This window comes from Mustelus asterias, chromosome 9 (genome assembly GCF_964213995.1).
Source record: "Mustelus asterias chromosome 9, sMusAst1.hap1.1, whole genome shotgun sequence".
NCBI lineage: Eukaryota > Metazoa > Chordata > Chondrichthyes > Carcharhiniformes > Triakidae > Mustelus > Mustelus asterias.
Genome location: NC_135809.1, coordinates 133687004 through 133699156, shown reverse-complemented (window position 1 = coordinate 133699156; position 12153 = coordinate 133687004).

The window sequence follows — 12153 nt, the reverse complement described above, 5'->3', positions numbered from 1 at the left end:
GAGCAGAAACTACACATCTCATATGTAGACAGGGTTGGTAAGTGAACCTTCATGGTTTAGGAAAAGATTAATATTCTATGCCACTTGGCTAAGTTGCACCTGTCATCTATTTACTATATGCCTATAATTGAAAGCAGTATCTAAATCTCCGAGCCTGGTAGTGATGGCACATAGTGATATAGTCACACTGCGCAAAACAAGACTAGGATATGCTCATGCCTGTGATTTCTCTAAATGTTGGGTTCCTGTAAAGAAAAATAGACTTGTTTCTGAAATAGCAGAGGGCAGTGACTGATAAATCGTATCAGTGATTTATCAGTCACTGTTAATAGAACATCAATAACCAATATGGATGTGGAGATGTCGGCGTTGGACTGGGGTAGGCACAGTAAGAAGTCTCACAACACCAGGTTAAAGTACAACATGTTTATTTGGTATCACGAGCCTTCGGAGCACTGCTCCATCAGGTGAGTGAATGACAACTGACCTGATGAAGGAGCATTGCTCCAAAAGCTCATGATACCAAGTGAATCTGTTGGACTTTAAACTGGTATTGTGAGACTTCTTGCTGTAACCAGAGCTGAACATAGTATTCAAGGTGTAATCAGACCTGGGAAGTATAGTTTAATTTTCCATGACTTGTATTCTAATGTTTTGGCTACTTAGTTCAGTGTTCCATTGGCTTTTTTAATTGCTCTGCACTTATTGGGCATGTTCGCTATTAAGACTCCTGTAGCTCTTTCAACTTCATCCTTGGCTTGGTTCAGTGTTCATGAACTATCGCCCATTTTTCCTTCCTGTATACCATCTTTTATGCTTGTCTGCATTAAATTTCATACACAATTTTTCAACCCAATTTGCACATAATTCAATTCCGTAACTCTTAAGCTGCCTCTTTTGATTTCACAGTCTCAGGCTTGGTTTCATTTGAAAATTTTGCCAATTTACTTTTGAGTTTTGGAATCAATTAGAAAAGCTAATGGTCGCAGCCTAACTTAGATGCCAAAAACACTCTCCTTAACCCCCAGCACCCATCACTCAACATTATTCAAGTACCCATTGTTTTCTACCCTTGAGCAATTTTCCCTGAACCCCTGCAGTTTTGAACTGGACAAATTGCCTTTCACATAAAGCCTTTTGATGATTCCAAGTCTTTCCTGGAACACTGCAGCTTCAAAGATATTGTGAAGCTTGACCAGACAGAAATGCTTTCATTCTGAATCCATGCTTACTGCTGAATTACCCTATTATTGCGCGGCTAATCTGCAAGACTAATGGACCTGCAATTGCCCGTGTTTGTCTTGTCACCTTATTTTCGTTTCCAATATCCTGGCATCTCTTCAATATCTCGTGAGTCCATGGTAATTATCAAGACCTCAAAAATCACCCTGTTTTCTCTTGAATGGCATTTATCCTAGCGGGCTATCACTGGAGATTTACTGCTTTTGAAGCACTGTTAGCTTGTTCTGTGCTTCGATTTCCTGTCGATCAGAATCATTGATTTTGCTGTTTCAGTGTGGAATATTGGTAACATATTCTCACTAGACCCACAGACATTTACAGCATGGAAACAGGCCCTTCGGCCCAACTTGTCCATGTCGTCCTTTAACCACCATGCTAGTCCCAGTTGGCCATGTTTGGCCCATATCCCTCTATACCCATCTTACCCATGTAACTAAATGCTTTTAAAAAGACAAAATTGTACCAGCCTCTACTACTACCTCTGGCAACTTGTTCCAGACACTCTCCACCCTCTGTGTGAAAAAATTGCCCCTCTGGATCCTTTTGTATCTCTCACCTTAAACCTATGCCCTCTAGTTTTAGACTCCCTTACCTTTGGGGAAAGATGTTGACTCGCTGATCTATGCCCCTCATTATTTTATAGACCTCTATAAGATCACCTCTAAGCCTCCTACGCTCCTGTAAACACCTTTGATTTTTTTTCCTTCAGCATTTGTGGCCATTTTCCATTCATTTTCACTTAATTTGTCCAGTTTGTTGTTCTTAATTTGAGGCATCTATTTATCCCATCTAGGCAATCATATTTAAACCTAGAGGGGCCTGATAGGGTCGGTGCTGAGAGATTGTTTCCACTGTTTGAAAAATCTAAAAAACATTCTCAGGATAATTAGGCTAGAGATGTTAAAGGCTGCCAACTGACAGTCATCTGTTTTACGCCTATACAAAGTTGATGCCTACCCCAATTAGTCTGCCCAAAGTATGATATTCCCCAAAATAAGCAATTACTCAGGAAGGGCTAGTAATTGCAAAATAATAGCATGAAGTACATTCAGAAAATCAATGAAGGTCTGTTTATTTTTAATAATTTGTACAGAGTTGCTTTTAGTTTTAAGACTAAGTTCATTCCACTGAGCCAAATGGGAGCAGGATATCAAACAAATGTAAATTATTTATAGTTTGCTATGTCTTGGATTCAAAAAATAGTTTTTGATTTTTGCAGTTTTAAAGTCTGTAGTAAACAGAGTTGTCAGAATTACAAGAAGAGCATAAAAGCTGTTTCCACGGTTCTGCAGGGTTTCATATTGTGTGGAGTTTAATCTTCTATGCAATGTGCGATTGAATTATCGATGTACAAAAATAAACTATCCATATATCTTTAATATATTAACCATGTGTCTGCGCACACTTCCTATCTGCAAAATGCAACTTGTCATATTTGTCCATTTTTGATATAATTTCCCAGGTCCACATTCAGAATAGACTACCTATGCAAATTCTCTTTTTATTCATTCATGGGACATGGGTATGGTTGGCTGGCCCGCTTTTGTTGCCCATCCCTAGTTGCCCGAGGGCAGTTGAGAGTCAACCACATTGCTGTGGCCCTGGAGTCTCATCTAGGCCAGACCAGGTAAGGACAGCGGATTTCCTTCCCTAAAGGACATTAGTGAACCAGATGGGTTTTTCCAACAATCAACAATGGTTTCATGGTCATCAGTAGATTCTTAATTCCAGATATTTTTTTCCTACAGTAATTACACCACCTTGATGGTTATGGAGATATCATTTTGCATCGCAGTTTCTATTACAGAGAAAAGCATCTGTTCCAAATTGCTGTCTATTTTCTTCCATCAAAATATATAAAGTAAGAACAGAATGGCTGACTTGAAAAATGGGGACTCAGATACGCAAATACTTGATCCAATTATACTCTATTCCACCTGAAACTAAACTTGTTTTTGATTTCTGTGCAACAGCACAGGTGGTGCACCGATGATTATTGAAGTACAATTGGTCTGATCAAGTTGGTGTGCAACTTGGAAATTGTTCTAAGTTTCACAACACTTTCAGAGTAGCTGATGATAGCTGTGCAATTCATGATATCCTGTTGTTTTGTGATCAACTTGAAATTTAATTTCTTGCCCACATAACTTCAGCTCTAAAAGGATTCTGTGGATGTATTTATGCTCTGGATAATTCTCATCGCACCCTGGAACAAAAAGCAAAACAGCAACCGGGGATTTCATATCAGATGCAAAAGCCCTTTTGTGTTGTTGAATTATCCCAGACTTTGGGGGCTACTCAAAAGTTGCTTAATGTATAACATTGATGTCATGCTAACGTCAAGAATTTAACTTTATTTTGTCATGTGTATACTTGCTGTAACACATCTGAATTTAATTCTATCACACTTTGCATATCCAATGAAAGGAACTCTCCAGTGCTACTCAACTTGAAGTCAACTTGCTCTCCTTACTCTTTCTCGCGATTTCTCAGTCCAGTTTGCTTTTTTTTTTAAAAGTGCTTATTTTGATAACTGTACCAAAGATAACCAGGGAGTTCCTCCATACTGTGCTGCAGTGTTGGCCAGTACCTTGCTGAGAGCCAACACGGGGGGGAGGGAGAGAGAAAAGCAGAAAACATCAGGGGGAATGTTTTTTTAAAAATGGAGAAGTGCAGGTAGATTGTTCTGTGAATGGAATTGAAAGATTGACAACGTAACGGAGAAGGTCTGACTTTGGTTCCTTTTTCAAACCCCGGACAGGTTCACTGTCATGTGATCCATTTCCAGGTGTCAACCCATCTCGAGCTGCAAACCATCCTGCTGTCTTCTGCTTTGCTCATGTCTCCTTTTCCACTCACAGTTTCTGACCATTTGGTGTAAACAGTGAATCCTGGACAATCCATTTGGACCAACCTGAAACTGGTTTTCAACACCAAGAGCTTGGAGTATGGTGTGCTCACAAGCAGTTGAATGCAGAAACTGGATATTTTTCACTTGGTTTCAGATTGAGTTGCATTCTAAGTCTGCTCTAGTCCAAATGCTACCATACTGCTGTGGCCATCTCAATTCTCCTATATCCAGGAACCATTTCCCTCCCTAGCACTATCACAGCTAGAAACCCCTCTCTTTACTCTTTCTAGACAATGATATCTTCCACTACTTTGCCCCTAATCATGCTCCCCAATCTTACCAGGTTTGGATCTACAATCAATACAGCCCTTGTGCAAGTTCTCAACACCTAGACAGTACTCTAGGCTGCTGAATATTGGAATCCTTTCTACTGACTGCCTACCACCATATGCAAGTTTTCCAAAATGTGTATGTGCCTTTGCAGTTGATATACGATAGGACCTTGCCCACACTCTTGCTAAATCCTGCAAGCTACCCCATTCCTTTCATAATAAGAACTAGGAGTAGGAATTAGGCCATCTGGCCCCTCAAGCCTGCTCTGCCATTCAATAAGATCATGGCTGATCTTTTTGTGGACTCAGCTCCACTTAACCGTCCACTCGCCATCACCTTTAATTCCTTTACTGTTCAAAAATTACCTATCCTTGCCTTTAAAGCATTCAATGAGGTAGCCTCAACTGCTCCACTGGGTAGGGAATTCCATACAAAAGTCTGAGATCACATACCAACCAACACAAGAACAGCTTCTTCCCTGCTGCCATCAGACTTTTGAATGGACCTGCCTTGCATTAAGTTGAACTTTCTCTACATCCTAGCTATAACTGTAACACTACATTCTGCACTCTCATTTCCTTCTCTATGAATGGTATGCTTTGTATAGCGCGCAAGAAACAATACTTTTCACTGTATGCTGTGACATGTGACAAATCTAATCAAATCAGATTCACAATTCTTTGGGTGAAGAGGTTCCTCCTCAATTCAGTCCTAAATCTGGTTCCCCTTGTTTTGAGGCCATGCCCCTTTGTTCTAGTTTCACCTGCCAGTGGAAACAACCTCCCTGCTTCTATCTTATCTATTCCCTTCATAATCTTATATGTTTCTATAAGATCCCCCCTCATTCTTCTGAATTCCAATGAGAGTATATTTTGTGACTGCAAATCCCAGGAATCAACCAGTAAAGATAATAGGGCTAAGTCATGATCCAGTGAGAAATTATTTCAGTTCAACAAATTGGAGAAGACGTGGAGCTGTGTATTTAACCTATACAAGTAGGAATAGGCTAGATGTCAGTTGCTTTACCAGAGAGTTGTGGACCGCTGAACTAATTGACAGCCCTGTGGGACACCTACAAAAGAGGGCTGAACCAGCTATTGGCTGGCGCAGAGATTGCATCATATCAAAGGGTAAGTTATTTGCCAGTTAACTAATAACTGATTTTAATTAACAGTTGGGGAGAAATTCTCTATTTTGACCCTTTTTTGGCATGACTTTCCTGGTTTTGAAGGATTTCATACCTGGTGTTGTGGGTGTGGGTCAGATTTGATACACCAGCCAGCTGGAGTTCCTGTCAGTTCTTTGCTTTTTGTGCGTGTCTACGCCTTTTCCCTTCGCATGTCTACATTTATACCTGAAGCTGCCAGTATAAGTTTACAATTCATGACAAGTTTCAATAGTGTCTTTTTTCAGCAATACTCAAGCTTATAATTCTGCAATTAAAGACTCCTGATAGAGGTGCTGCAATTTCCACTCTAAATATAGACAAAGAAATTTGTAATGGAAATTATTGGTGGAGATCATCTTCTAGAGTGGCTGAAGCTTTTGCCATCACAATCATCGTATTGCCATCATGCCGGTGCTCAAAGCAGCACACAGGCACTCAGCAGTCTAGCAACCTGTGCTCCAGCAGATTACTAGGATTGCTCAGGGGCCACCTTGGGGAAGTGGTCATGCTTGGCAGTGCATGAACCTGTGCTCGCCTCTCGGGACCTTAGTATTCATGCTCCCAGCACTGCCGCTTGACCAGGTTAGCCCTTCAACAACCCTAGTAATCTGCCTTTCAGCCAGCCTGGTCTGCTGTAACCCATGTTGAGGACTCCTATTCATTCACTGTCGCTGTGTCAAAATTCTGGAACTCCCTAACAGCAGTGCGTGTGTGTACCTACAACACATGGACTGCAGCGGGTTCAAGAAATCAGCTCACCATCACCTCCTCAATTAGGGATGGTCAAGAAATGCTCACCTATCCAGTGATGCCCACATCCAATGTATGAATGAAAAAATCCAAAGCCCAGCCCCTGATGCTGTTCAGGATCATCCTGCATGGCCACCCGCAGTGTCACTGTTTTGCCCTTACCCCCACCAACACCCCACACAAACAGAGTCAACAATCTTCCACCAATCATGTTGCAGCCACTGTGTCGGACCACTGGACCAGACAAAAGCAAGACAGGGAACTCTCAAGGATCTGAGTGGTTCAGTTTTGTGTGTATTGTTGTAAGTGTTGTTGCATAAAGTTGTATTTTTGAGTGGTGGCTTTTACTTCAAAATTTGGGCCAAAGGGGTACTGTGAAAATATATTGAATTAAATTTGGGGAATTATGGAGCATCAGTATTGATGGGGATGAGATGTTTTGGGGGTGGGGGAGGACTGGAATCTTCAGTATCTGCTCATGGACAGCTCAGCTGGAGTGAAAGAGTTTTGGATGCCTCCTCCTTTCCACCTCCCCCTAAGATGCCCTGCCAAGGCCTGGAGACAATGGCTGTGTCTTCATGAAGGCAAGGTGTGGAGAACATAGCAGATCAGCGCAATCCTGGAAAGCACTAGAAGGTTTAACATCCTGGGGAGGTCCGGGCAGTGGAATCAACTCATGATGCCAATGGTTTGGTTGCAGTCTTGCTGTCCATATTGGTTAGGTGGAGGAGGGGAGTTATGAACGAGGTGTTGATGGAGTATTTCTTGTTACCCTACATTCAGAATCTGGTTCACTGGTGGCTGAAAAATGGGACGTATGACTTATCGTTACATCATGATTGCTCCCAGGATTTTAGGTATTCACTAAACAATACAATGGCAGAGTCATCAGGAGTATAGAAACACAGAGGGACCGAGGTGTGCAAGTCCACAAATCCTTGAAGGTGGCAACACAGGTGGAGAAGGTGGTGAAGAAGGCATATGGTATGCTTGCCTTTATAGGACGGGGTATAGAGTATAAAAGCTGGAGTCTGATGATGCAGCTGTATAGAACGCTGGTTAGGCCACATTAGGCCAGCTCTGGATGCCGCACTACCAGAAGGACGTGGAGGCGTTAGAGAGAGTGCAGAGAAGGTTTACCAGGATGTTGCCTGGTATGGAGGGTCTTAGCTATGAGGAGAGATTGGGTAAACTGGGGTTGTTCTCCCTGGAAAGACGGAGAATGAGGGGAGATCTAATAGAGGTGTACAAGATTATGAAAGGGATAGATAGGGTGAACGGTGGGAAGCTTTTTCCCAGATCAGAAGTGACGTTCACGAGGGGTTACGGGCTCAAGGTGAGAGGGGCGAAGTATAACTCAGATATTAGAGGGATGTTTTTTACACAGAGGGTGGTGGGGGCCTGGAATGCGCTGCCAAGTAGGGTGGTGGAGGCAGGCACGCTGACATCGTTTAAGACTTACCTGGATAGTCACATGAGCAGCCTGGGAATGGAGGGATACAAACGATTGGTCTAGTTGGACCAAGGATTGGAGGGCCGAAGGGCCTGTTTCCTGTGCTGTACTGTTCTTTGTTCACTGACAGGAAGTTCTGGGCATAGTTGTGTACCAACCAACTGCCCATTGATGGAATGGTAGCCCCTGCAGTTGGGGTAGATCTCTTTGATATGTGGGGCCTGCAGAACCACATAAAGTAATCAATAATGTCCTCAACCATTGGCTGTCCTGCTGATCTGACAATGCTATGTGCTTGTCCCCTTTTGAAAGAGAGATGGCAATAAAGTTCCCTCACCTTCAGGGTCTCTGTCACCTGCAGCAACGCACCATCAACTTTGAAATTTTCCGTGACAATGAAATCTGACTTTTGGTAGTTGTAGAGTTATCAATACTCCACTCAAACTTCTAAACTCCTCCATCACTGTTCACTGGGTTGGGTTGTACCAGCTCCTCAAACTGCTGCTATTCCCAATCCAGTATGCTCTTCCCCTCTCCACAACTGTTCTTCAGACCACTTCCCTCATTTGCACTGATACCAGAGATTTACCTTTCACCCTCCCTTGGATTCCTGAACTTCACTGCTCTTAGTTCTTGAGTTTCAATTCTCTTAGAAGCAGAATGTTCTTAAAATTTCAGTCTGGATGAGAATGGCGGGGGAGCATTTTGGGCGTATAATTTGGTAGTGGAAGACGACCAAAGAAGTGAAAGACGAGGAGTTAATCTTGAGTGCTATTTCAAGTTGAACAAAACTGAAATGCAAGTAAAAACTGCCTAAAACTGGTAAGTAGCAAGTTTGATGCTTATTAACGCCTGGGATAATCTATGCAGGGTTGTTGAAATGTGGGCAGCTCGGTAGCACAGTGGTTAGCACTGTGCCTCACAGCACCAGGGGTCCGGGTTCGATTCCTGGCTTGGGTCATTATGTGGAGTCTGCATGTTCTCCCCGTGTCTGCATGGGTTTCCTCAGTGTTCCAGTTTCCTCCCACAGTCCGAAAGACGTGCTGGTTAGGTGCACTGGCCATGCTAAATTCTCCCTCAGTGTGCCCGAACGGGTACTGGAGTGTGGCAACTAGGGGATTTTCACAGTAACTTCATTGCAGTGTTAATGTAAGCCTACTTGTGACACTAATAAATAAACTTAAATAGCATGGCTTGAAGTGTGAGAGAAATTGTACTTTTTATGAAGAACAAGCTAGATTTGTCAAATGGCTTCTTCTATCTGTACTTTATGATATTAATGTTTTATCTAAAATGTTTAAACATGAATCCATGAAACACATCTCCATGCAGTGTTTACAGGATATGAAACTCTTTGCTGAATTCATAGATAGAAAGTCAACTAAGTGTTAGAAGAAAGACTTAGTTGGGAAATAAGGAGTCTGGAGAAAAGCCTGAAGATAAATTAGCTGTAGCTGACTAAACTCTGCAGCAGGTTCAATAGGCTGAATGGATAACTCCCTATATCTAGAATAAATCTGAGCCTTATTCACTTGTTTTCTGCAACTTTTAAAAACTATTGCAATCGCCTTTTTAAACAAACACATCTAACACCTGGGGCAAAATAGAAACGGAATTAAGGTGATAAATGTTGCGTATGCAAGTTGGATGTTTTGCAATTTCCATACTTTATCCACTTGTTTTTGTACCTTCCCAAGCCTGCCTCTCTTTCTCTTGTTTCTCTGTATCATGTTTTCTCACCTTCTATCTATCCCCTTTGGGGAATAGTGGGATGTTATGGAAGGATGTTTAGGTTAATTATCAATCTGTTAAACAAAGTCATGAGCACTCCTTCTGTGGCTAACAAGTCATGGATCAGCTCTGACGATGGGTCATCCAGACTCGAAATGTTGGCTCTATTCTCTCTCCATTGATGTTGTCAGACCTGCTGAGATTTTCCAGCATTTTCTGTTCTAGTTTCAGATTCCAGCATCCGCAGGATTTTGCTTTTATCTTAAGGCATGGGTTGGGACTTGAACAGGGAACTTCTGGCACAGAGGAGGGGCACTACCCACTGAGTTGCAAGACCTCCTTTCCTCCTCCTGAAGCATTATTTAATACTTATCCCTTTGACCAAGTTTTTAGTTACAGCTCTGTCTGGAAGGAGGTGGTGGTATCGTAGTATTGTCACCAGATTACTAAACCAGAGACCCATGGGGGACCCGGGATCAAAACCTGCCACAACAGATGAGGAATTTGAATTCAGTCAATAAAAATCTGGAATTAAATGTCAAATGATGACCTTCATAATTGTTGAATCGTGGCAGCAGTGTGTACTATCTGCAAAATGCACTGCAGGAACTCACCAAGGCTCCCTAGACAGTGTCTTCCAATCTCACAACCACTGCCATCTGGAAGGACAGGAGCAGCAGATACCTGGGAACATCAGCACCTGGAAGCTCCCCTCCAAGTCACGCACCATCCTGACTTGGAAATATTTCACCGTTCTTTCATTGTCGCTGGGTCACAATCTTGGAACTCCCTTCCTAACAGGATTGCAACATGGACTGCAACTGTTCAAGAAGGCAGCTCACCACCACCTTCTCAAGGTCATCTAGGGAGAGTGATACATGGTGGCTGAGCCAGCAATGCCCACATCCCATGAATGATATTTAAATTCCTCGTTGGCATCCATTCAAGCGGAAAGAGGACTCCGAGCAGTGATCACCATCCAGAAGAGCAGTCCAGTCCAGTCCAGTCTGGGGCTCCTGAGATGAATCAAAGGGTGATATCACAGGTAAGTGACTTGTTGGTGAATATTTGGCTCATTTTCAAACCCATGCAATTTATTAATAACTATTTTATTGGTAGTAGTAAAATTTGCTAGCAAGAACATAAGAACTAGGAGGAGGAGTAGGCCATCTGACCCCTCGAGCCTGCTCTGCCATTCAGCAAGATCATGGCTGATCTTTTCATGGACTCAGCTTCACTTACCCACCCGCTCATCATAACTCTTAATTCCTTCACTGTTCAAAAATCTATCTGTCCTTGCCCTAAAAACATTCAATGAGGTAGCCTCAACTGCCTCACTGGGCAGGGAATTCCACAGATTCACAACCCTTTGTGTGAAGAAGTTCCTCCTCAACTCAGTCCTAAATCTGTTCCCCCTTATTTTGAGGCCATGCCCCCTAGTTCTAGTTTCACCCGCCAGTGGAAACAACTTTTCTGCTTCTATCATATCTATTCCCTTCATAATCTTGTATGTTTCTATAAGATCTCCCCTCATTCTTCTGAATTCCAATGAGTTTACCCCCAATCTACTCAGCCTCTCCTCATAAACCAATCCTCTCAATTCCGGAATCAACCTAGTGAATCTCCTCTGCACCCCCTCCAGTGCCAGGAATAGTAAAGGCTATCAGTGGTAATGTTAATTAAGAATAAATTAAACAGCACAAAGATGGCAGGTCAGGAGGTGTTTTGTGGCTACAGATTGAGAGTTCTGTTTACTGGTGTGATCCAGGGCAAACAGGTTGATGGTAAGTGTCTGCAGCTTGAGGACTTTTGACTAAGAATCTTTGAGCTGGAGTTAAGTTTATTTATTATTGTCACAAGCAGGCTTCCATTAACACCGCAACAAAGTTACTGTGAAAAGGTTGAGCTGCAGACACTGCGATGTATCAGAGAGGGGGCAAGTTACCTGGACTCTTTGTACCAGGAGGCAGTCACATTCCTCCGGGGGTAGGGCTTTTTGCTTTGGTCTGTGGTCAGGGCCAGGAGGGTGTGACTGAGTGAGGCAGGTCTGGGGACTCAGAAGGTGGAAGTGAAAGAGCTTCAGCCTTTGCAAATATCCAACAGGTTTGAGATTCTTGGAGCCTGTATGGATGTAAGTGGTGGCTGCAGGGTGGATGAGCAAACTGACCATGGTACAGAAGGCCATTCAAGCAGGAGGAGTTAATAGGAATGTCGTGGCAATTGGGGACAGTATAGTCAGGGGAATAGACACAGTTCTCCGCGGCCGAGAGCGGGAGTCCAGCCGGCTGCATTGCCTGCCTGGTGCCAGACTTCAGAGCACCTGATCTGGGGCTGGCGAGGCACTTGCAGTGGGAAGGGAATGATCCGACGGAGGTTGAGGGGCCACCTGATAGAAGTCTACAAGATTATAAGTGGCATGAACAGAGTGGATAGTCAGAAGCATTTTCCCAGAGTAGAAGAGTCAATTACTAGGGGGGATAGTTTTAAGGTGTGAGGGGCAAGGTTTAAAGGAGATGTACAAGGCAAGTTTTTTACACAGAGGGTGGTGGGTGCCTGGAACACGCTGCTGGGGGAGATAGTGGGAGCAGATATGATAGTGACTTTTAAGGGGTGTCTTGACAAATA